This window comes from Pristiophorus japonicus, unplaced genomic scaffold (genome assembly GCF_044704955.1).
Source record: "Pristiophorus japonicus isolate sPriJap1 unplaced genomic scaffold, sPriJap1.hap1 HAP1_SCAFFOLD_237, whole genome shotgun sequence".
NCBI classification, from domain to species: domain Eukaryota; kingdom Metazoa; phylum Chordata; class Chondrichthyes; family Pristiophoridae; genus Pristiophorus; species Pristiophorus japonicus.
In genome coordinates, this window is record NW_027252090.1 from 441,545 (window position 1) to 468,342 (window position 26,798).

The 26,798-nt window shown below is 43.7% G+C and overlaps 1 pseudogene; it reads right to left on the reverse strand.

The window, feature by feature from the left end:
- Positions 1 to 20,048: 20,048 nt before the first annotated feature.
- LOC139245796 (thyrotropin-releasing hormone receptor-like) lies at positions 20,049 to 25,757 on the reverse strand (annotated as a pseudogene).
- Between the last annotated feature and the right edge of the window lie 1,041 nt (positions 25,758 to 26,798).

Consider the following 26,798-nt stretch of genomic DNA (forward strand, 5'->3'; position numbering starts at 1 on the left):
CTACAGTGAAACACACTCCGAGTAATACGTGGTCACTGGGTTATGGTGTTCCACACCGGTTAGTGCCCCACACTCAGTATATCCTACAGTGACACACATTCCCAGTTATACATGTTCACTGGGGTATAGTGTTCCACACTGGTTAGTGACCCACACTCAGTACATCCTACAGTGACACACTCTCCCAGTAATACATGTTCACTGGGGTATGGTCCTCCACACCGGTTAGTGACCCACACTCAGTATATCCTACAGTGACACACACTCCCAGTAATACATGGTCACTGGTGGTACAGTGTTCCACACCGGTTAGTGACCCACACTGAGTACATCCTACAGTGTCATACACTCCCAGTAATACATGGTCACTGGGGGTACAGTGTTCGACACCGGTTAGTGACCCACACTCAGTATATCCTACAGTGTCAGACTCTCCCAGTAATACACGGTCACTGGGGTACGGTGTTCCACACCGGTTAGTGACCCACACTCAATATATCCTACAGTGACACACACTCCCAGTAATACATGTTCACTGGGGTATGGTCCTCCACACCGGTTAGTGACCCACACTCAGTTTATCCTACAGTGACATACACTCCGAGTAATACATGGTCACTGGTGGTACAGTGTTCCACACCGGTTAGTGACCCACACTGAGTATATCCTACAGTGTCATACACTCCCAGTAATACATGGTCACTGGTGGTACAGTGTTCCACACCGGTTAGTGACCCACACTGAGTACATCCTACAGTGTCATACACTCCCAGTAATACATGGTCACTGGGGGTACAGTGTTCCACACCGGTTAGTGACCCACACTCAGTATATCCTACAGTGTCAGACTCTCCCAGTAATACACGGTCACTGGGGTACGGTGTTCCACACCGGTTAGTGACCCACACTCAGTATATCCTACAGTGTCAGACTCTCCCAGTAATACACGGTCACTGGGGTACGGTGTTCCACACCGGTTAGTGACCCACACTCAGTATATCCTAGAGTGACACACACTGCCAGTAATACATGGTCACTGGTGTATGGTGCTGCACACCGGTTATTGACCCACACTCAGGTATCCTACAGTGTCAGACTCTCCCAGTAATACACGGTCACTGGGGTACAGTGTTCGACACCGGTTAGTGACCCACACTGAGTATATCCTACCCTGACTCACTCTCCCAGTAATATATGGTCACTGGGGTACAGTGTTCCACACCGGTTAGCGATGCACACTCTGTATATCCTACACCCTCATACACAATCCCAGTAATACATGGTCAATGGGATTATGGTGTTCCACAGCGGTTAGTGACCCACTCTCAGTCTATTCTAAAATGATACATACATGCATGGTCACTGGGGTACTGTGTTCCACACCGGTTAGTGACCTGCACTCAGTATATCCTACAGTGACAGACACTACCAGTAATAAATGGTCACTGGGCAACTGTGTTCCACACCGGTTTGTGAACCACATTCAGTATATCCATCAGTTAGACACACACCCAGTAATACATGGTCACTGGAGTACGGTGTTCCACACTGGTTAGTGACCCACACATAGTACATCCTACAGTGACACACACTCCCAGTAATACATGGTCACTGGAGTACGGTGTTCCACACTGGTTAGTGACCCACACACAGTACATCCTACAGTGACACACACTCCCAGTAATACATGGTCACTGGAGTACGGTGTTCCACACTGGTTAGTGACCCACACACAGTACATCCTACAGTGACACACACTCCCAGTAATACATGGTCACTGAGGTATGGTGTTCTACACCGGTTATAACACACACTCAGTATATCCCAAAGTGACAGACATTCCAGTAATACATGGTCACTGAGGTGCGGTGTTCTACACCGGTTAGTGAAACACACTGAGTATATCCCAAAGTGACAGACACTTCCAGTAATACATGGTCACTGAGGTACGGTGTTCTACACCGGTGAGTCACCCACACTCAATATATCCTACAGTGACACACACTCCCAGTAATACATGGTCACTGGGGTATGGTGTTCCACACCGGTTAGTGAAACACACTCAGTATATCCCAAAGTGACAGACACTTCCATTAATACATGGTCACTGAGGTACGGTGTTCTACACCGGTGAGTCACCCACACTCAGGTATCCTACAGTGACACACACTCCCAGTAATACACGGTCACTGGGGTACAGTGTTCGACACCGGTTAGTGACCCACACTGAGTATATCCTACCCTGACTCACTCTCCCAGTAATACATGGTCACTGGGGTACAGTGTTCCACACCGGTTAGCGATGCACACTCTGTATATCCTACACCCTCATACACAATCCCAGTAATACATGGTCAATGGGATATGGTGTTCCACAGCGGTTAGTGACCCACTCTCAGTCTATTCTAAAATGATACACACATACATGGTCACTGGGGTACTGTGTTCCACACCGGTTAGTGACCTGCACTCAGTATATCCTACAGTGACAGACACTACCAGTAATAAATGGTCACTGGGCAACTGTGTTCCACACCGGTTTGTGAACCACATTCGGTATATCCATCAGTTAGACACACACCCAGTAATACATGGTCACTGGAGTACGGTGTTCCACACCGGTTAGTGACCTGCACTCAGTATATCCTACAGTGACAGACACTACCAGTAATAAATGGTCACTGGGCAACTGTGTTCCACACCGGTTTGTGAACCACATTCGGTATATCCATCAGTTAGACACACACCCAGTAATACATGGTCACTTGAGTACGGTGTTCCACACTGGTTAGTGACCCACACACAGTACATCCTACAGTGACACACACTCCCAGTAATACATGATCACTGGGTATGGTGTTCCACACCGGTTAGTGATCCACACTCAGTATATCCCAAAGTGACAGACACTTCCAGTAATACATGGTCACTGAGGTACGGTGTTCTACACCGGTGAGTCACCCACACTCAATATATCCTACAGTGACTCACACTCTCAGTAATACATGGTCATTGGAGTATGGTGTTCCACACATATACTAGAACATACGAACATAAGAATTAGGAACAGGAGTAGGCCATCTAGCCCCTCGAGCCTGCTCAGCCGTTCAACAAGATCATGGCTGATCTGGCCGTGGACTCAGCTCCACTTACCTGCCCGCTCCCCAAACCCCTTGCTTCCTTTTTGGTCAAAAATCTATCTATCTGTTATTTGAATACATTCAATGAGCTCGCCTCAACTGCTTCCTTGGGCAGAGAATTCCACAGATAGACAACCCTCTGGGAGAAGAAATTCCTTCTCAACTCGGTTTTCAGTAGGCTCCCCCGTATTTGGAGGCTCTGCCTCCTAGTTCTAGTCTCCCCGACCAGTGGAAACAACCTCTCTGCCTCTATTTTGCCTATCCCTTTCATTATTTTAAATGTTTCTGTAAGGTCACCCCTCATCCTTCTGAACACCAACGAGTAAAGACCCAGTCTACTCAATCTATCTTCATAAGTTAACCCGCTAATCTCCAGAATCAGCCTCGTGAATCGTCTCTGTCCCCGCTCCAAAGTTAGTATATCCTTCCTTCAGTAATGTGACCAGAACTGCACGCAGTACTCCAGGTGCGACCTCACCAATAACCTATAGAATTGCAGCAGGACCTCCCTGCTTTTGTGTTCCATCCCTCTCGCAATAAAGGCCAACAATCCATTCGCCTTCCTGATTACCTGCTCCACCTGCAAACTAACCTTTTGGGATTCATGCACAAGGACCCCCAGGTTCCTCTGCACCGCAGCATGTTGTAATTTCTCCCCATTCAAATAATATTCCCTTTTACTGTTTTTTTTTCCAAGGTGAATGACCTCACACTTTCCGACATTGTACTCCATCTGCCAAGCCTTAGCCCATTCGTTTAACCTCTCTAAATCTATTTGCAGCCTCGATGTGTCCTTGACACAACCCGCTTTCCCACTAATCTTAGTGTCATCTGCAAATTTGTTACACTACACTCCGTCCCCTCTTCCAGATCATCTATATATATTGTAAACAGTTGTGTTCCCAGCACCGATCCCTTTGGCACTCCACTAACCACCGATTTCCAACCTGAAAAGGATCCATTTATCCAGATTCTCTGCTTTGTGGTAGCCAGCCATTTTTCAATCCATGGTAATACATTTCCTCTGACTCCGCGTAAATGATCACTGGAGAACAGTGTTTCACACTGGTTAGTGACCCACACTCAGGTATCCTACAGTGACAGACAGTCCCAGTAATACACGGTTACTGGGGTACAGTGTTCGACACCGGTTAGTGACCCACACTGACTATATCCTACAGTGACTCACTCTCCCATTACTACATGGTCACTGAGGTACTGTGTTCCACACCGGTTAGTGACTCACACTCTGTATATCCTGCAGTCATACACACTTCCAGTAATACATGGTCACTGGGGTATGGTGTTTCACAGCGGTTAGTGGCCTACACTCAGTCTATCCTAAAGTGATACATAATCCCAGTCATACATGGTCACTGGGGTACTGTGTTCCACACCGGTTAGTGACCCACACTCAGTCTATCCTACAGACATACACACTCCAAGTAATACATGGTTACTGGGGTACTGTGTTCCACACCGGTTAATGACCTGCATTCAGTATATTCTACAGTGACAGACACTACCAGTAATACATGGTCACTGATGTACAGTGTTCCACACCGGTTAGTGACCCACACTCAGTATATCCTACAGTGACACACACTCCAAGTAATACATGGTCACTGGAGTACTGTGTTCCACAGCGGTTAGTGACCCACACTCAGTATATCCTACAGTTACACACACTCCACGTAATACATGGTCACGGAGATGCGGTGTTCCACACCGGTTAGTGACCCACACTCAGTAAATCCTACCGTGACAGACACTCCCAGTAATACATGGTCGTTGCGGTATGGTGTTCCACACCGATATGTGAACCACACTCAGTATATCCTACAGTGATACACACTGCCAGTAATACATGGTCACTGGGGTACGGTGTTCCACACCGGTATGTGATCCACACTCTGTATATCCGACAGTGATACACACTGCCAGTAATAAATGGTCACTGGGGCATGGTGTTCCACACCGGTTAGTGACCCACAATCAGTATATCCTACAGTTACTCATACTCCCAGTAATACATAGTAACTGGGGTACACTGTTCCACACCGGTTAGTGACCCACACTCAGTATATCCTACAGTGCCACCCACTCCCAGCAATACATGTTCACTGGGGTACAGTGTTCCACTCTGGTTAGTGACCCACACTCAGTATATCCTACAGGTACACACACTCACATTAATACATGCTCACTGGCGTACTGTGTTCCATACTGGTTAGTGACTCACACTCTGTATATCCTACACTGACAGACAGTCCCAGTCATACACAGTCACTGGGTACGGGGTTCCACACCGGTTAGTGACCAACACTCAGTATATCCTACAGTTATACATACTCCCAGTAATACATGGTCACTGGGGTATAGTGTTCCACACCGGTTAGTGACCCACACTCAGTATATCCTGCAGTGACTCACACTCTCAGTAAAACATGGTCACTCGGGTATGGTATTCCACACCGGTTAGTGACCCACACACAGTATATCCTACAGTGACACACACTGCCAGTAAAACCTTCTCTCAGAGAGTTGCTGCACTGAGGACTGTTACAACTACACGATGTTCCACTCAAGGCATAACTTGATAATTCAATGAGCCTCTTAGTTGCAAGCAGATGTTTATATTCAAATGAGACAAAGGAATCAAACTGCAGATGTAATTGAGCACAATTGACTTTATAGAATGGTATCACTGATCGTGTGTCTGTATAACAGTGACCACTACACTAACATTTAACATTATCAGTCACAGAGCAAAACCAGAGACCAGTCCATGCAGAGATTTACACAACTTCAATGGTTATAGTCACTTACCAGGAACGCCGGTGACGGCAATGATCATGTAGCATATTTTCCTTGCTAATCTAACAGTCTGATACATTTTCTGTGTGATGCGATGTGCCCCTTCGCTCTGCAGGCAATCTCCCAGTATTATACTCTGTGGAGATACAATCCAGAGCATTCAATTTATACCCTGCAGAATCACCACAGGGACATTGAGGTTACGACATCGCTCAAATTGGTTATTGTTATAATTTGAACAAACAGATTACGACATTGGAGAAAAGTCCCTGTTGTGATGGAATACATTTGGAGTTGAAATTGGAAAAAACAAAGACTGGACAATTCTGATTATATCCATTAACAAATGAAGATTGCCTTCTATATTCCTGCCAGCAACAGATTGTTGTTTGAAACAACATCAGGCCCATATCTAGATATGATATTGATCCACTGATGACTTTCACTCTGCTATGGCCATTCAGAAACTACATTCCAAATGTTCAAATGCCCCCTCAATTTTACTCTGCTGCAACCTAGGATGGAGCAGCCTTCCTTAAATGCAGCCATTCAGTGAAAATATTTAAGTGAATCATTTGTGTCAATCGTCCTCAAACTAATTCAGCTCCACAAACTAATACAGACCCTCAAACCAATACAGTCCCTCAAACTAATACAGGCGCTCAAACTAATACAGTCCATCAAACTTATACAGTCCACGATGCCACACCACAGAGGGGGCTGTGTTGGGAAACCGTGGTAGTAACTACAACAGGTGCTATATAAGGCTGAAGGCAGTCTGGAGCTGAACACTAAAGGACGAAGGTCACAGCAGTTAGATTTACACAAGACCGTGTGTAGTCAGTGATTTTTGTGCTACATACACCACAGTATTAGTTTGATGGATTGTATTAGTTTGAGGGGCTGTATTAGTTTGAGGGTCTGTATTAGTTTGATGGACTGTATTAGTTTGAGGGACTGAATTAGTTTGAGGGACTGTATTTGTTTGATGGACTGCATTAGTTTGAGGGCCTGTATTAGTTTGAGGATCTGTATTAGTTTGATGGACTGTATTAGTTTGATGGACTGTATTAGTTTGAGGTTCTGTATTAGTTTGATGGTCTGTATTAGTTTGAGGGTCTTTATTAGTTTGAGGGTCTGTATTAGTTTGAGTGAATGTATTAGTTTGATGGATTATATTTGTTTGCTGGACTGTATTAGTTTGAGGGTCTGTATTAGTTTGAGGGTCTGTATTAGTTTGAGGGACAGTATTAGTTTGATGGACCGTATTAGTTTGAGGGCATCTTTTAGTTTGATGGATTGAATTAGTTTGATGGACTGTATTTGTTTGAGGGACTGTATTAGTTTGACGGACTGTATTAGTTTGATGGTCTGTATTAGTTTGAGAGACTGTATTAGTTTGATGGACTGTGTTAGTTTGAGGGACTGTATTAGATTTAGGGCCTTTATTAGTTTGAGGGACTGTATTAGTTTGAGGGACTGTATTAGTTTGAGGGACTCCATTAGTTTGAGGGACAGTGTTAGTTTGAGGGTCTATATTAATTTGATGGACTGTATTAGTTTGAGGGACTGTATTAGTTTGAGGGGTTGTATTTGTTTGATGGACTGTATTAGTTTGAGGGGCTGTATTTGTTTGATGGACTGTATTAGATTGAGGGTCTTTATTAGTTTGAGGTCTGTATTATTTTGATGGACTGTATTATTTGAATGCACTGTATTATTTTGAGTGTCTGTATTAGTTTGAGGGAATGTATTAATTTAAGGGGAAGTATTAGTTTGATGGATTGTATTCGTTTGATGGACTGTATTAGTTTGATAGTTTGATGGACCGTATTAGTTTGAGGGGATGTAGTAGTTTGATGGACTGCATTAGTTTGAGGGGCTGTATTAGTTTGAGGGACTGTATTATTTTGAGGGTCTGTATTATTTTGATGGACTGTATTATTTGAATGCACTGTATTATTTTGAGGGTCTGTATTAGTTTGAGGGGATGTAGTAGTTTGATGGACTGTATCAGTTCAAGCATCCACCGTACCAGCCTGCTTCAAATCGTGCAGCAGAGCGCAGAGTACAAATTATAAAACTTGCCCTCATCAAACGGATTTTCATCCAAATCCAGGAAAGACATTTGTCATTAGTCCACAAATTGCTTAATTTTCTTATTGTGAGCGTAATACTCCTAATGCAACGACTGGTAGAACACCAGCAGAGTTCTTTCTCAAACAACAGCCACGAACCAGATTATCGTTGTTAAATCTAAACACGGCATGATCCGTCGACGAGAAACAATTAAGACAGGAAGAGAATCATGATAGAGTAGAGTAATAGAGAGAAGAATGAAGTTGTGAAATTAAATCAGAAGTGCATAATATGTAAGCTTCACCATAAATCGTTCATGTGTTTACGAGGAAGAGTGGTGAAGAGATGTGGTCTTCTCACATATTGGTTATGTTTGATCATGAACAGGTTAGTTTGGGTCACATTGATCATATTCTACCTACAGATGTGGAAGGAGTTGAAGGTTGGAATGATTCGATTATTTCCGACTCATCAGGTAGATTTGATACAACTAGAATTCAATAGCATATCATACATCAAATGCACTGGAAACAAGACCAATGGAAAGTCAGAATTTAATTTGAGTCCGAGTCAGACAGACAAACAGTGTGAAATTGTAGAGAGTTCAAAAGTAATTAAAGGGCTTTCCTTGGAGGAAAACTTTCCTCAGGTTCAGCCCAGAAAGAGTCCAAGTTGGTCATCATGTTTCGAAGCGTCTGATCAAGAGCGAAGGTATCCTACGTGAAATCGAACACAAGGGGTTAAGCTTGATTTGTAAACATAGCAAAATTAGTGCATATGTTTTGCCTATATATTCATTCAAATAATCTCCTCCCTCTCTCTCTCCCCCAGACACTCTCTTTGCAACTCCCTGTCTCTCTCTTTCCGTCTCTCGATCTTTTCCAGACTCTGGCACTATCTCTATCTGTCTCGATCTCTCTGTCTCTCCCAGAATCTCTTCAACTCTCTCCAAGTCACGATTTAGCTCTCTCCAAGTCACGATTTAGTTGACTCTGTCTCTTCCTCTGTCAATCTATCTGTCTATCTTTCTGTCTTGCTCAGTCTAACTTTGTCTATGTCCGTCATTCTCTCTGTCTCCCTCTCTCTGGCTCGCTCTTCTCTGTCTCGGACGCTCTCTGATTGCCTTTCTGTACCTGCATCTCTCAGTCTGTCTCAAACTATCTATCTCTCTTTGTCTGTCTCATTCTTTGTGTCTGTCTCGCTGTCTTTCTCTTCCTGTTTCTCTGATTGGCACTGTCTGTCAATTTGTCTGTCTCTTTTGCACGCTGCCAATTGTGCTCACAGCTCGATTCCTGCTCTGACAATATTAACAATCTTTAGTCTCGTGATGATCATCCCCGCTTGTCATGCGCGAGGCCAGGATTCAATTCCCTGACGGGGAGGAAATCTTTATAAGATTTCGAATTTTAATCATGTTCTTGGTGTAAAACCTGTCCAGGATCATATAGACAATTGAACATACAACGAGATGAGAGTTTTTCCTGCAATACTTTAGCAAACGGAGACATTTGTGGGACGATGTGCCCTTCTGCTTCAGAGAGATGGTTGATTGAGTTTTAGCAGAGTAGCATTTAAAAAGACTTAGTACTCGTGGCCGGATGGTTAAGGAGATGGATTGATAAATCCATGAAGACTTCCCTGCCGAGTTTCGAATCCTGCCTATAACATTTTTCATTCCGTTTGAAAATTTAACCAAACCCTGCAAAACGAATCCAGCATTGGGTGGAACCACATCCCACAATATTCTGCACTTCCACAAAAATTGTTATTGATTTGCAAATATTCACGATACGTATGGACAGAAACAGAGCAAAATTCGGCATACGTAGCGATAGTGATTCTGCCTCTCTATCCTTCTATATGTCTAATTCACTGTGAGTATATCCGGTCGTGGGCCTATATTTTTGATTTTGTTTATGTGTATGTATCTGTGTGTTTCTGTGCCTTTCAGCGTTCATGTGTGTGTCTCTCCCTGCTCTTTGTATGTGTGTCTCTGCATGTTTGTGTGTCTCTCTGTGTTGTCTGTGTGTACCTCTTTAGAGAGCTATATATGTGTTTGTGTGTTTGAATTATGTCACTCTCAGTCTTTCTATCTGTGTCTCGCTATCTGCTTCTCTCTGTCTCAATCTTTCAGTCTCACTCTATCTTTCTCTCTTTATCTGTCTCCCTCTCTCTTTTTGACTCTATCTCGTTGTCTGTCTCTCCTTGTTCCAATGTTAGCTGCTGTCTATCAATTTATCTCTGGCTTTCTCACAGTGTCCAGTAGCGTTCAGAGCTAGATTCCTGCGCTGACAAAATACATATCGGTTCATATAGTGGTGAGTATCTCCATCTCTCACACAGGAGATGGGGGTTCAATTCCCCGATGGGGTGGAAGCATTTTTAATATTTCGAATTTTACTTATGTTTTGAGGTGTCATCATAGGCAGTCCCTTGGAACCGGGGAAGAGTTGCCTCCACTCACAACGTGAATCCTTTGGTGGATGAACAGTACAATTCGAGAGCCACCGACCCTCTCAAAGATGGGACAGACATTCGCAGTGGGAGGCGGGGAGGCGAGGGGTGGTGGGACTGATTTGCCGCACGCACCTAAAGCTGCCTGTGCCTGACCTCTTCACGCTCGCGGCGTTGAGATTCGAAGACAAAAACGCCGTCCTGGATGCACTTCCTCCACTTAGGGCGGTCTTTGGTCATGAATTCCCAGGGGTCGGTGGGGAGGCATTGGCGATGTCCTTGTAACGTTTCCACTTCCCACATTTTGCTCTTTTGCCAAGAAGGAGCTACGCATAGAGCAATTGCTTTGGGAGTACTTGTCAGGCATGCGAACTACGTGGCCTGCCCAGCGAAGCTGATCCAGTATGGTCAGTGCTTCAATGGGGTGATGTTAGCCTTGGCGAGGACACAGATGTTGGTGCGCCTGCCAACCCAGGGGATTTGCAGGATCTTGCGGAGATAGCTTTGGTTATGTAGCTCGAGCGACTTGATGTGTCTTCTATGCATCGTCCATGCACCTGATCCATAAAGGATGGCGAGTATTACTACAGCCCTGTAAACCATGAGCTTGGTGGTAGATTTGAGGGCCTGCTTTTCTAAAACGCTTTTCTTCAGGCGGCCAAAAGCTGCACTGGCGCAGTGGAGGTGATGTTCAATATCCGCATCAATGTCTGTCTTTTTTGATAAAAGGCACCCGAAGTATGGGAGGCAGTGCATGTTGTGGAAGGCCGCGCCCTGAATCTTGAATTTTGGAGGGCAGTGCTGTGTGGCGAAAACAGGCTTGTGGAGGACCATTGTCTTACGGATGATAAACGTAAAGCCCATGCTTTCATGTGTCTAGGGAAATACATCGACTATATCTGGAGTCAGATTCAGAATATGCTGCGCAGATGCTGACGTTGTCTGCGTACTGAAGATCAACGCCAGAATTTGTGTTGATTTTGCACCTGCATGGAGATAGCACAGGTTAAGCAGCTTCCGACCAGTTCTGTAGTTTAGTTCAACTCCAGCGGGGCCTTTGCTGACTGTGAGGTGGAGCACGGCAGCGAGGAAGATTGAAAAGAGTGTTGGGGCGATGACCCAGGACATGTTGACCCCTTCTGGACGTCAATTTGCTCTTTAATGCAACCACTGGTAAGGATCACGGTCTGCATGTCGTTGTGGAGCAGGTGAAGGATGTTGACAAAGTTTGGGGGCATCCAAACCTGAGGAGGACCATTAGCCATAACGGCTGACAGTGTCAAAGGCCTTTGAAAGGTGGAAAAAGGCCATATCCGTTGTGCCACGTAGGGGACAAAATCAACACTGTGGCTCCAGGAGGAGCTCCTTGCGCACAGGAAGAAGACAGTTGAGAAGGGCTCCAGCACCAACTTTCCCAGTGGCGGACAGCAGGGAGATTCCCCTCTAGTTGCTGCAGTCGGTCTTTTCTCCTTTCTTAAAGATGGTTGTGATCACTGCATCTCTGAGATCTCCCGGCATGCTCTACTCCCTCCAAATGAGAGAGATTAGGTCATGTATTCGCGTCAACAGTGCCTCTGCGTCATACTTTAGTGCCTCAGCAGTAATTCCATCCGTAAGCTTGGGCTTGTTATTCTCGAGCAGGTTTATGGCTTTGCGTACCTCATGCAGCCTTCGGGTTTCACTGAGGTTGGGGGCGGATAGCAATCTGCGGGATGGAGTTAAGAAAACTCGAGTCAAAGTCAGAGTCTCGATTGACGAGATATTCAAACTGCTCCTTCCAGCGGCCCCTGACAGCCTCTGTGTCCTTGATAAATGTTTCCACGTTCCTGGCCATGAGTGTGGCGGGTCCTTGGGAGTTTGGTCCGTCGGTGGCCTTGATTGCAATGAAGAATCCTCGCATGTCGTGGCTGTTGGACAGTTGTTGTATCTCCTTGGTTTCTTTACCCATCAACTGTTTATTAGGTGCCGGGTTTTTTGTTGGACCTCAGCCTTAAGCCGTCTGTAATGTTGCTTTGCAGCTCCCGAGTGGCGTTTTTGCTTGAGGCTTAGAAATGCTCTGCGCTTATGATTGACTACGATCTCCTGATCATTTTCATCAAACCAGTGCTGGCATTTTCTGGTTGAGTAACCGTTTCTTCACAGCCACTGGTTATGAAGACCTCGAGGGCAGACCAAGTGCTGTTGGCACATAGCATCTCAGGGTAATCAAGGCACGCCAGATTAGCTGTGAGGCACAGGCTGTATTGGGTTCTCTTAGCTGTGTCTTTATGTGCCCCGAAATTAACTTTTTGGCGGCACTGCTTCTATTGTCCCCTCTGCTTTGGGGCTAAGTATATATTGATGATGGATCTGATTAGGCGATGGTCCGTCCAGCAGTCGTCAGCTCCTGTCATGGCGCCGGTGATGTGCACATCCTTGCGGTCCCTGGCTCGGACGATGACATATTGGAGCAGGTGCCGGTGTTTGGAGCGAGGGTGTTGCCACGATGCCTTATGTTTCTCCCTCTGGCAGTACATGGAGTAGGTGATGAGGAGTTTACGTTCTAGACATTTTGTCAGGAGTAGGTTAACGAAGGAGTTGTCTTTACCTACCGCCTCTATACCAGTCACGCATCACCAATGGCCGACCCCTGGCATCAAGTCACCCAAGAAGATCAATTTGTCGCTCGTGGGGACGCGGGACAAGGATGCCTCGTAGTTGGAATAAAAAGCCTCTTTAGCCTCATCCGTTGCGTGTTGGGGCTTATGCACTGAGGACTGTGGCACTTTGGTTCTGGGATACGGTAAGGCGAAGAGTGAGGAGGCGTTCGTTATGCCCACTGGGGGAGTATTTGAAGCTTCAACTAGTTCATTTTTGACGGCGAAGCCGACTCCATGAAGGCAGCGTTATTCCTCTCACTTTCTTTTCCAGAAAAACGTGTTACCTCCATCATGAGACCTGGATTCAATTTCTCGAAGGGGAGGAAGCATTTTTTAGATGTCGAATATTACCACTGGTCTTGGTGTAGATCTGTATTAAAAATTTCCAGATTAATATAGAACAGTAACAAATCATAAAGAGGAGAATTTCTCATCCAGAATGTTTCGGCCATTCTGCTGCAGAGAGATGGATGATTGAACCGACACACTGTTTACTCAGAGGCGAGAGTGTTGCCGACCGATCTACATTTATCAAGGAATATGGAGCAAAGTAGTTTAATTTTATTTGAGATACAGCTCAGCAATTATTTAATGTAATTATTGAACAGACTGGAGGGGCTGAATAGCCGATTCCTGTTGCTATGACTCACCAGCACAGGGCGGTGACTCTAACCACTGAGCCATTGGGAGGATGATCAGGTGGACATGCCGGGGAGAGCACATGTGAAGAGGCAGCTGACGACAGTGTAAGGGCTTTCAGAATTTAGCTGTCAACTGTCACACATGTAGATTGGGAATATGAGTCACATATCGGAGAGAAAATGTTGAATTTTGAACAGCCAGAGTCAGTTCCTTCAAGGAAGGAGAGGAGGGGAACCAATGAGTACAGAACTGAATTCAGCAATACTCTGCACTTAAGGGGAATCTCGAAAAGGCAACTTCTAAGTGTAGAATTGAACTCAGCCTCGCTCAGCAACCTCGCGGGATGAGGTAGAGGGGAACCAGTTAGTGTAGGACTGAACACAGCCAGAGTCAGCACATTCAGGGGAGAATAGGGAGGGGGACTAGTGAGTGTAGAACTGAACCTAGACAGAGTCAACTCCTTCAGGGCAGGAGCGGGAGGCGTACTGCAAAGTCTAGAATTCAACGCAACTTTGAAAGATTAAATAATTTGAAAGCATAGATAGTGAGAAAATATTTCATGTTGTTATGGAGTCCAGAACAGGAAGGCATAAATTGCAATTAGAGTTAGGCCTAGGTCCCCTCCCTCTCCTCGCCGTAAGCCGCTGACTCTTGCTAAATTCAGTTGTTCACTCATTGCTTCCCCTCCTGTCCTTCCTTGAAGGAACTGACGCTGGCTGGGTTCAGTTCAACACTCACCATTTTCTCTCCGATATGTGACATATATGTCGAATCTACACGTGTGACACTCGACAGAGAAATTCTGGAAGCTCTTCCCCTGTTCAGAGGTAATGCCAGAAAGCACTTCTTCACAAAAAGGGCAGTGAAAATCTGCCACACTCCTCTCTCCTCGTCATTGCTTACAACCGCTACACCAAGAAATGCACGACAATCCAGGTCGACTTGAGCTACAGAACATCAACATGTGTCAAATCTAGAAGGCCGTTTTGGACTGTCGCAGAAGTCCTTCTACGATCTGCCATCAGCCTTGAGGATCGAAGGTGAAATATTGAAGAGCTGCGAAATATAGAATGGATTCCTTATCGAGGAGCCAACAGTACAGCCTGAAGGATGAAACCTTCCTCACCAACATTGGACAGACATGAACCTCCTCACAACCCGGCATGTCAGATGCTCCCACCTTCTCAATAGGTGGATAATTAAAACATTCCCAACATGAGACTGTGGAATTCTTATTCAGACCCTGGAGGACATCATTGGGCACTGCCCTGAGACTAAATTTGCAGGCAGCCTACAAAATATCCTCACTATCACACCGGAAGCTATGGTATGATTTACTTTGCTACTACAATACGAAGGAAGAAGTTTTTTTACCAAATTTCCAAGTTTTGTGTCATGCGCAAATTTTGAGGTTATGGCTCCGAGGTACAGTTCATTAAAATATCTGAAGAAGCGCAGTGATCCTAAAACCGCCCATCGGGGGACACTACTTGATACATTCCTTACGTATTCGAAGAGTACCCTATCACCACTGCTCTCTGCTTTCTGTTCCTTACCAATTTTACATCCATGTTACCTTATTATTCCCATGGACCTCCATTTTGCTTACAATTCTATTACATGGCACTTTGTATAGTTCCTTTTGTAATTCCATATACACATTAATCACGATACATCCACCAGTACTCTCTGTTATTTCATCAATGGACTAAATCAAGATTGTGGAAAATGATGAGTCCTTTACAAATCCGTGTTGGTTGTCATTTATTAAGCCGTATTCTTCCAAGTGACAATTAAAGTTGTACTGCATTGTACTCATTGGGCCCTTTACCGCCACCAATGACTGGTCTACAGTTAACGGGTCAAACGCATCCCGTTTTTAACAGGATGCCACATTTGCAACCTTCCAATTTTCTAACACCACTCGTGTATCCAGGGAAGGTTGTAAATTGTGGCCAGATCCTGTGCTATTTCAACGTTTTCCCCCTCAATGACTTACGATGCATTCCAGCCAGACCGGGAGACTTTTCCACTCGGATCACTGCCAAGCGTTTCATCTGTTTTATCGCATCCAATTGCTCCAGCCTCCTCACACCGTAAGCTATGGTGTGATTGACAGACGTCGACTCTTTTGTCAAGACAGAATCAAATCAACCACATATTGTGAGCATTTTGTGTCAGCATTCAATCAATTTACACTATAAACCAATGGGTGATGACAGCTATTGATAATCAATTATAAAACTGCCTGATATTATAAACGAACTTGTGTTTCCACCAACATATATAGACACTAGCCTAGTGATTATACGTTGATATGCTGCTACCTTGACCCTGACACGAAAGTAACTAAAGAATAAAGTATTTAAGGACATGAAAGAAAGGGCACAACATTTAGCTGGATTCATAACAAAATGCATGCCTGGAGATGGAAGCCTTGAGAGCCCTAAATCCACAATTAGAGACCACATTTTTGATGGCACAGTAAGTAGTTTGGATTGAGGCAATCTTAAACGCAAGCCTGGAGTCTAAAATGTGCATGAAGATGGCAAAGAAAAATTCTGATTTCAAAACGGCAAACGAAGTGTTTGATAAGTTGGTTTTTAGCAGCATTACGAGAAAACGTGAACTGATGGATGAAGTGCGGCCTCTGAAATTGTGATCGAGTGAGGGATTGAAACTGATGCTGCATGCACATGATCACTGATTGTAAACAGGTGGCAAAAGGACGAAATAAGATTTGTGCTTCGATTTCTACAAAAGAGGTGTCAGGTAATTTAATTGCTCAGGATTTGGGAACGATAGGGTGTTCCAGATGTAAGATATGGCACTTCTTGTATCACCACCATCATGGCTGATGAACAACTGTGCAATCTTAAGAGGAATCAATCTCAGGGATCGGGAAAGATTCATCTGAGTATCGTTGTGGAGAATGGGGGAAAATTGCAGGAACTCGGGCAGAAATCTGGGATAAATTATTGAATAATTCAGAGAGGTGCCTGGGACTGTAGGGTGTCAGATGGCACGCCTAAACTCCATTAACACGGTATCAAAAGTCTCGCAGAAAACTACAGATAAATGATTTAGACGTCCATTGTGTGTAAAATCAGGATAAACACTGATTAAAGATAAGATCTTGGAAGATCTTGATCGAAATGTATTCACAAAATAAAAAAATATAACCAGCATATTAATGAAGGAGAGCACTTGTCAATCTCATTCACTAGTTCTCTTCGATAGTTTGAAAGGAGTTTGACAGGGGTGAGGCAATGGTTGTGGTGTAGTTTGAGAGTATGTCATAAGATCTTGGCAGGGGAAAGGCAATGGATATGATGCACTTTGACAGTATCAATTAGGAGCTTGACAGGGGTTAGGCTATAGACGAGGTATACTTCGTTTCAGAGAGGTCTTTAATACAGTTCCTGTGGAAAGGATGGCACTGAAAAAAAGATGGCGATGCTCATTGATAATAATTCACAAAGGATTTGTAATTCGCATACCAATAGAGCGCAGTGTGTGGTGGTACAGCCATTGTCATCGGCCTGAGAGAATATTACCAGTGGAGTTCCACAGAGATCTTTTTGGACATATTTTGTTTAATAGCTTTATAAATCATTGGCACTTGGAGTCACAACGTTTACAGAACACACAAAGCTGATGCGGTTTGCAGACTGTAAAGCTGAGCATGATAATTTACAGAAGGGTTCAAACACTTAATAATTGGACAGACAGGCAGCAGATGTCATGGAAGTAGAGAATTACTAATTAAGTCACATGGAACGAAAAAACCCAGGAAGGAACTAATATGTAAATGTAAATAAATGCATTTGTATTGAAAAAGTTAGAAGTCTGAAGGGCCTTGAGGAAAACAGTTCAAACTATCGCAGCAATGAGTAATGCAATCAGATGCTGTAAATAGGTTTTTATTGAGCCCAGATGTCACTATATAAATCGTTGCTGCAACTGTACTAATAAATGCTGTGTGCCGATATGGGCACCACAGAATATTGCAGCTATTAAAGGGTCACTAGTGGCGATTAACAAGAATGATTAATGTGATGGAGGATTTGGATTGTGAGAATCGATTATGTAAATTGCACATTTTCTCGCAGGAAAAGAGAAAGTCAAGATGTGATATATTTGCTGCTTTTGCGATTCTAAAGAGATGATATTCCGACCATGGCCAGGATTGGCACCTTGGGCAGAACAGTCGGACTGGAGGACTGGGCATGCGCTTCAAGTGGATATATTCAACATATTCTGTGGAAACATTATTTCAAAGGGTGAGTGGTCAATCTATGCAGAATCACCCTTGAGATACGTTGGAAGCATTCAGAAATTATACAGTTTAAAGCGAATTGTATCGACTTATTTCATGAAGAAATCTTTCAGGGGAGACATTTAAGAATTAACATGAGTCATGACACTGGGGTTATACTCGCCTCGTGTGTGGGTTTATTGCAGGCTGGTTGATAGAGGTTAATTGCCTTGATTAAAAAACAACTCTGTTTGGATGGCAGATAACAACTTACACGGTCGATTGTCCTTTCCTTGCAGCAATCCCTCTGTTAATATGTTTATGGACACAGGTAAGCGGACATGGAGCGTTGTAGAGTTAGCAGAGAAAATCGCGTGAAGACCGCGCGACCATCGAGTGTTATGCAGTCAATGGGGAGCAAAGTGTAGGGAGATTGCGAGCTCCCATTGCCCAGTGAGTGAGAAGAATGTGGGGGGACAGTGCGCGCTCCCATTGCCTCTGAGTGGGGAACAATGTGTGGAGAGAGTTCAGGCTCCCGTTGCCCAGTGACAGTAGAACAATGTGTGGGGTGAGTGCGGACTTCAATTACCCAGTGAGTGGTAAAAATGTGTGGGGACAGTGCGTGCTCCCATTGACCAATGAGTTGCAACAATGTCTGCGACAGTGCGGTCATTGCCCAGTGAGTGGGGAACAATATGTGTGGACAGTGCAGTCATTGCTCAGTGAGTGTGAACACTATGTGGGGACAGTGCAAGGTCCCATTGCAAAGTGAGTGGGGAACAATATGTGGGGAGAGTGCGGGCTGCCTTTGCCATGTGAGTGGGAACAATGTGTCGGGACAGTGCGGTCATTGCCCAGTGCCTGTGAAAAATGTGCAGGCATAATGCGGGCCGCCATTGCCCAGTGAGTGGAAAAAATGTGTGAGGACAATGCCGTCTGTTCCGAGTGAATGGGGAAATTTGTGTGCGGACAGTGCGGCTTCCCATTGCCCAGTGAGTGGGGAACAATGTGTGCAGACAGTGTGGTCATTGCTCAATGTGTGGGGACAGTGCTGGATCTCATTTTTCAATGAGTGGAAAATTTATGTGAGTCCAGTGCGGGCTCCCATTGCACAGTGAGCGGGAATAGTGTGTGGCGACAGTTCTGGCACCCATTGCCCAGTGAGTGGGGAATAAAGTGTGCGCACATTGGGGGCTCCCATTACCGAGTGAATGTGAACAACGTGTGGGGAGAGTGCAGTTATTGCCGAGTGAGTTGCAACAATTTGTCGGGCCAGTGCCGGCTCCCATTGCCCAGTGAGTGCGAACAAAGTGTGGAGAGAGTGCAGGCTCCCATTGCGGAGTGAACGGAAAAATGTGTGGGCCAGTGCGGGCTCCCATTGCCCAGTGAATGGGGAACAATGTGCGGGCACAATGTGGGCTCCCATTGCCCAGTGAGTGGGAACAATGTGTGGGGACGATGCGGGCTCCTATTGCGCAGTGAGTGAGGAAAATGTGTGGGGCCAGTATTGGCTCCCATTACCCAGTGAATGCGAACAATGTGTGAGAACAGCGCGGGCTTGCATTACCCAGTGAGTGGGAAAAAATGTGGGGACAGTGCGGGCTCACATTGCCCACTGTGTCTCACACTCGGGATCGAAAGCATTACCTGGGGCGAGAGAGGAGGTAATGGGATATTGGGGCCCTTCCTTTAACATTTGACCTTGATCTCCAATGACAGGTTGTAGGTCAGACTCTCAGTCTCCCGCCTGAATTTAGAAAAAATCCAGGGCCTTCGGGATTGGTGTGAATGCCGCAGGCCTGCGTCAGCACCGAAATGAGAAAAGGAAACTAACTGACAATCGATTGCAACACTGAATGGTGCACTAATGCAATGTGCTTCATACATTTTTAATTTCAAATTCGGTAAGAATCTTTGTTTTTGTGAATGTGTATCTTGTGAGGGGATACCTTTTCTCACACCCGCAAGAAGAGCACTGCACGGAATATAACGTGCAATTCATATTATACTTTAATATTTTCAGCATTGTAATAAATTAACAATATGTCTCAGTGGATATTTCATTCCCTTCTTAAGCTCCTCTCTGAACTTACTCTGGGTACCTGCATAAATAAACTGGTTGATGCAGGAACTCAAAAATTGAAGCATATATCCGCTTTCCTCCAGAATAATATTTGATTCATTGATACTAGATCCTGCGAAATAACTAACTCTCCCAATCTGGACATAGATGAAAGTTCTAATTAATAACACATTAAAAAAGATGTAACTGCCTGAGCTAGAAAAGAGCAAGATGATGGACTTTCTCCGCTTCTCCATTTCTGGGTCGCTCTAATTCTCTTCATTGCTGTGGGCCCGGAGTCTCCTGCGGGCTCCACTGGCCGCTAGAATGTGTCTGACATTCAGAGTATTGAGCAGTAAAATCAGAATGAATGGAATACATGGGGTTGAAATATGGAAAATCCAGTCATAAGCGACCCATGCAGGAGAGGTATAAAATGTTATTTTTATGCTGCAGAACCAGGGTGTACTGTTAACTGTATACAAAGTTTCATATAAAAAATACAAGAAGGTATTTTTTAAGAAGCTCAGGGCACAAACCGTTCCAATAACCACTGCCACAGTTTTCTCGGTGCAATATTTTGTTTTCAGCTTCTGGCAACAAATGGCTACATATCGATCAAAGATGAAAGCCACCGTTAACCAGGAAGAACAGTCGATGGCTGCATAGATTGGAGCAATACGGAAACTACAGAACGGAGTGAGGGATAGGAAACTTAATGGGAAATAAATACCTACAATCCGGTTTAATATCACGGCAGTTGCAATGACCAGGAGATCCGTCACCGCCATGGAAACGAGATACTGAGTGATACATCTGGAGAGACCGCACCTTCCTCGGGGTAGGATCACAATCACTGCCAAGTTAGCTGTAACAGATAGAGAGCGAGAATGTGAGAGATAGCAAGAGAGAGTGAATGTGTAACAGAGTGAGAGAGCTCGTTAGTTTGTCTGAGAAAGAGGGAGAGCAGGTTAATTTCTGTGACTAAGAAGAAGAGATTGAATATTTGTAAGAAGGAGGAAGAGGGAGTTAATGTGGGTGAGAACACTGCAGAGAGAATCGTTACATTTTATATAATTTCTCATCGTAAGACAGTTCTCTCATCCCAGGAATCAGTCTGGTGACCCTCCGATGTACTGCCTCCAAGGCAAATAAAACTGTGGGCAGTACTTCAATTGTGCACTCACTAAGGCCCTGTACAATTGGAGCGAGTTTTTCTTACTCTTACACTCCAACCAACAAGCAATAAAGCACAACATGTCATTTGCCTTCTTTGTTGCTTGCTGCACCTGCAGTCAATTTCCCTGCGTTTCTTGCACAAGGATACCTAAATCTTGCTGAACAACAATATTCAACATTTTCTCACCATTCAGAAAATATTCTGTTTTTCTATTCTTCCGACCGAAGTGAATAACCTCACGTTCCCATACATTATACTAAGCTGCCATCTTATTGGCCATTCACTTTGTCTATCTAAAGCCCGTTCCAGACGCATTGTGTTCTCCTCAGAGCTTACTGTCCTAACTACCTTTGTATTGTCAGCAATCTTGGATAAATTGCACTGGGTCCCTTCATCAACATCATTAATATCGATTTTAAATAGGAATGGCCCGAGCCCTGATTCTTGTGGCACCCCGTTCGTTACATCCTACTAACCTGAAAATGACCTGTTTACCCGGACGCTTTGTTTTCTGTCCATTATCCAATTATCTATCCATGCTTATATAATACCTCCAAACCCATTAAACCTTGTGTAATAACCTTTTCTGAGTCATCTTATGGAATGCCTTATGGAATTTCATAAACTGCATCCATTGCTTCTCCTTTATGTGCCCTGATATTTATTTCCTAAAAAAACTGTAAAATTTATTGCAAAAAACAATTGCCCTTGCTGAAAACCTTGTGACTCTGTCTAAACATTTTATGATTATCTAAGTGCCTTGATACCACATTCTTATCAATGGATTCCAGTATTTTCCCGACGCGAAATATCAGGCTAACTTGCCGGTAGTTCTCAGTTTTTCTCTCCCTCCTTTCTTGTATAACGATGTTACATTTGTTACATTGCATCGCTGGGAACATTCCAGATTATAGATAATTTTTAAATATCAAAGGCATTATATCCACTATCTCTGCAGCCACCTCTTTTAGAACTCTAGGATGGAGCCCGCAAAGTCCAGGTGTTTTGTCGGTTTTATTCCCTTTGTTTCTTTCGTACTTTTTCTCTACTTATATTAATTATGTTAAACTCCTCACCCTCCTTAGTCCCGTGGTACCCCAAGATTTTAGGTTGCTTATTGCATCTTCTACAGTGAGTACAAATGCAAAACATTTATGTAACGTTTCTGTCATTTCCTTATTCGTTATATTGATTTCTCCTCTCAGTCTCGAAGTGACGAATAATGACTTTTGATACTCTCTTTCTTTTTACATACTGGTTGAAGCTTTTACAAATTGTTTTTATATCAGTTGCTAGTTTTCCTTCACAATGTATTTTACCTTTTTTTTCAATTTTTAGGTTTTCGATTGAAGTTTGATTTCTTGAACAGAATGAGCTTACATTTTCTCCAATTAAATATTGGGAAGAACGAAGCCATTGTCTTTGTTCCTGCCACCAAGACTATTCCTTTGCCACCGACTCTATCCCTGTGCCTGACAACTGCTTTTGTCAGACCAGACAGTTCACAAAGTTGGGGATCTATTTTACCCTGAATTGAGATTCCAACCACATATCGCTCGACCACCAAGACCGATAATTCCCACCTCCTTAACAGCGCCTGTTTTCACCCCTGTCTCACAACATAAGCAGTGAAACCATCATCCATGTCTTTGTTACCTCTTTACGTAACTATTCGAATGCTAACCTCGTTGGTTTCCCACATTTCACAATCCATAAACGTGAGTTCTTCCCAACTCCTGCTGCACGTATCCTTAATCGTATTAAGTCCCGGTCACTCCTTTGCTCGCTGAACTACATAAGCTCCTCGTCCAGCAATAACGCGATTTTAAAATTCTCAACATTGTTTGCAAATCCATTAATAGCTTCGCTCCTTCCGACCTCTTTAAGATGCTCCTAACCTGCATCACTCCGAGAGCATTGCCTATCTCCTCGTTTAAGAATCTGGTGAATATCTAACCATTTGCCCAACCTTCTGCTGAGCTAATTTCTCTTTTATGGCTCGGTGCGAAAATGTGTTTCAATAACGCTCCATCAAAGCATTTTACGATGTTAAATTAGCTGCATAAACTCACTTTGTTGCTGCTGAAAACATGTCTATCAGGACAGCAACAAAAGCACGATGGTAATTAAATGTACAAAAGCAAAATTATACAGACACTGGAAATCTGAAACAAAAACAGAAAATGCTGGAAACACTCAGCAGGTCAGGCAGCATCGGTGGAGAGAGGAGCAGACTTAACATTTCAGGTCGATTACCTTTTGTCGGAACTAAATAAAGATAAGAGATGCAATTGGAGAGGCTAGTAAAGCGGGGGGGTGGTGTGGAGGAAAGAAAAAAAAGGAAGGTCAGTGATTGCGTAGATGGCAGGAATGGTTATATGACAAAAAGGATAATGGTCAAAGCGAAAAAAGCAGACCAATGCAGCAAGAAAAGAAACAATATATGGGTCGAGCAGAAGTTTCAAGGGTAACAGCAGAATCATTATAAACAGCTGCTGTCCAGAAAAAAAATAGTGGTTATTATCTGAAAATGTGAATGCTATATTAAGTCCGGAAGTTTGTAAAGTACATAATCGAAAGATGAGGAGATGATCCTCGAGTTTGCGGTGAGTTTCACTGGAATAGTGTTGGAGGCCGAGGACTGATAGTGGGAGTGAGGTGGAGAATAAAACAAGAGAAGAATGGAAGCTCAGTTTCACACGTGCAATTGACTGAAGATGTTTAGCAAAGCGATCACCAGACCAGTGTTTGCAAGCAATCAAAAATGCAAATGGAATCTTGGCCTTTATGCAAGGGTTATAGTTTATGAAAGCAGATATGTCCTGCTACATCTGTACAGGGTATTCGTGAGGCCAAACCTAACGTACTCCATACAGTTTTGGGAGCCGTATGTAAGGAAGGATATACTTCCATTGGAGGCTGTTCAGAGAATGTTCACTTGGTTAATTCTGGAGATGAGGGGGTTGACTTATGAATATAGGTAGAGCAGGGTTGGCCCATACTCAATATTCATAAGACTGAGAGGTGATGTTAATGAAACGTATAGCATAATAAGCTGGCTCGACAAGGTGGATGTGGAGAGGTTATGTCCACTCATAGTCGAAACAAAAACTAGTGGGCATAGATTCAGAATAAGGGGCAGCCGTCCATGAAAAACTGAGATGAGGAGGAATTTCTTCTCTAAGAGGGGTTTAAGTCTATGGAATTATCTGCCACAGAGATCTGCGGACGCTGATTGTTTGAATATATTTAAGGCTGAGATAGACAGATTTGTGAGCGATAGGGGAATAAAGTGTTACGGGAAGCGGGCGGGGAAGTGCAACTGAGTCCATGGTCAGATCAGCAGTGCTCTTGCTGAATGGCGGAGCAGGATCCAGGGGGAAAATGGCCTTAACGTGCACCTATTTCTTATTTTCCTATGTTCATATGATCTCCCAGTGTACATGATACCGCATCGTAAACAGCAAATACACGATACTGAATGAGAAGAAGTACCAGCAAATATAAGCACATGATTATGATAGTGTTCTAATACCACGCACATTGAAATACTAGTAATATAAAAAAGCTAATATATCTTCATAGTTATATGGTGTGATACCACTCACGGTGAAAACCCAATTACACAACAGGAAATATATGTATAGTAATAATAGTGTGATACGACTCAAAGGTAAATGCCTAAAACACGGTAGGAATTACATCTGCACAGTTATTCTAGTGAGATACCATTCAGAATGAAATACCAAAAACACATTTGGAATTATGTCTTCAGAGTAATATTAGTTTGATACTATTCACACTTAAATATCTAAAACACAAATGGAAATGTATGTACAGTTATGTTAGTATGATACCACTCACAGTGATGTAACAAGAACACAATAGGAATTATATATACACAATTATAATAGTGTCATAACACGATTCACAGTGAAATACGACTAACAAAATGGCAAATATATGTACTATATAATAGTGTGATAATACCATTTCACAATCAAATACAAATAACACAATAAACAATATATATGCAGGATCATACTGGTTTGATAACATTAATTCACAGTGAGGGCCAATAACACAAAGGAAATATTTGTACAGTTATAATGTGATACCACTCACAGTGCGATATACTGTTCAATTTCAATAAACCATCACTCTGAACAAATAAACTGATAGCGCTGAAGAGGCGGCTCTGTGTAAAACACAATAAAACAAATATTTGAGAATCAGACACTCAAAAATAGGTTGTGATTCCGTTAATGGAAAGAAATTATTCCGTTAAATGAGATAAAATAGGCCTTGAAGCAGCAGAAATATTCCAGTTAAAGGGGAAAAGCGACAGCGGTAATTAGTAAGAGTGATACAGTTGACTGATCATTCGCATATCTAGTAACTAACAGGAATATTTCCCTGGAACCCCGATAGCTGCAATGACGGGATAGTAAATGGCAAATACCAAACCTTTTGGTGACCCGTGCATTTTCTGCAGAAGCTTCGAGCACGCCCTTCCCAACACTCAGAGATTATCACATTTATACATGATGCAAGGCTCCAGGGACATCATCAGGTGGCGTGATCTTGTGAACTAATTACACGTATTGAAACAGAAAGATTAATGCAGCCGCTGGCGGGATCATCTTTACGGTTTTACGGCGTGGAATATATATAGACAGCTCGGACACGGGCATTAATTGTAATTCCCAGAGAGTACAAGACGACATTACTTCATAAAATATTATAAAAAACTAAATATGTGGTTGACATGGTGAGAGTCAGCATTGTGCGAGCGTTTAAAGCCCTTAATGCGGTGTTAAGTGCTCTCAGCACAAGATGCACCTGACCAGATAAATTCTGATCCTGCAGCAGGCAAACGCAGCACGTTTTCGCTCCTGTCATTATTCAGCCCCTGTCCGAGTAAACACTTGCCACAAGTATCTAGCTCCAAGACTGATCACTCACTTTAACTCAGGTGTCTGCACATTCCCTGTGGATAGGTCCTGTTCAGCAGAGTTACATTCAGTTGGACAAGTCTATTTGAGCACATGTATTTTCAGTCTGGACAGGTTCAGTTGAGCGGTTACATCCAGTGTGGAGAAGCCCAGTTGAGCATAATTATATTCAGTATGGACCAGTCCAGTTGAACACGGTTGCAATCAGTGTGGATGAATCCAGTTTAGCACGCTTGCATTCAGTGCAGACAGGACCAGTTGAGCACGGTTGCATCCAGTGTGCACTGGTTCAGTTCAGCACAGTTGCATTCAGTTTAGTTAAATCCAGTTGAGTACTGTTACCTTCAATCTGGTGAGGCCCAGTTGTGCACGGTTAAATTTAATGTGTGGCTGTCCAGTTCAATACAGTTACATTCGATTAGGAAAGGTCCAATTCAGCAGTTACATAGCGCACTGCCTGATAATTACCTTGATTGGATTCAGTGTGGAACTTGCACACCTTAGCCTGAAGCCTCTGATATATCCCTACCTGCATTGCCAGTGTGGGGACATGTTGTTCCTCTGATACCCAG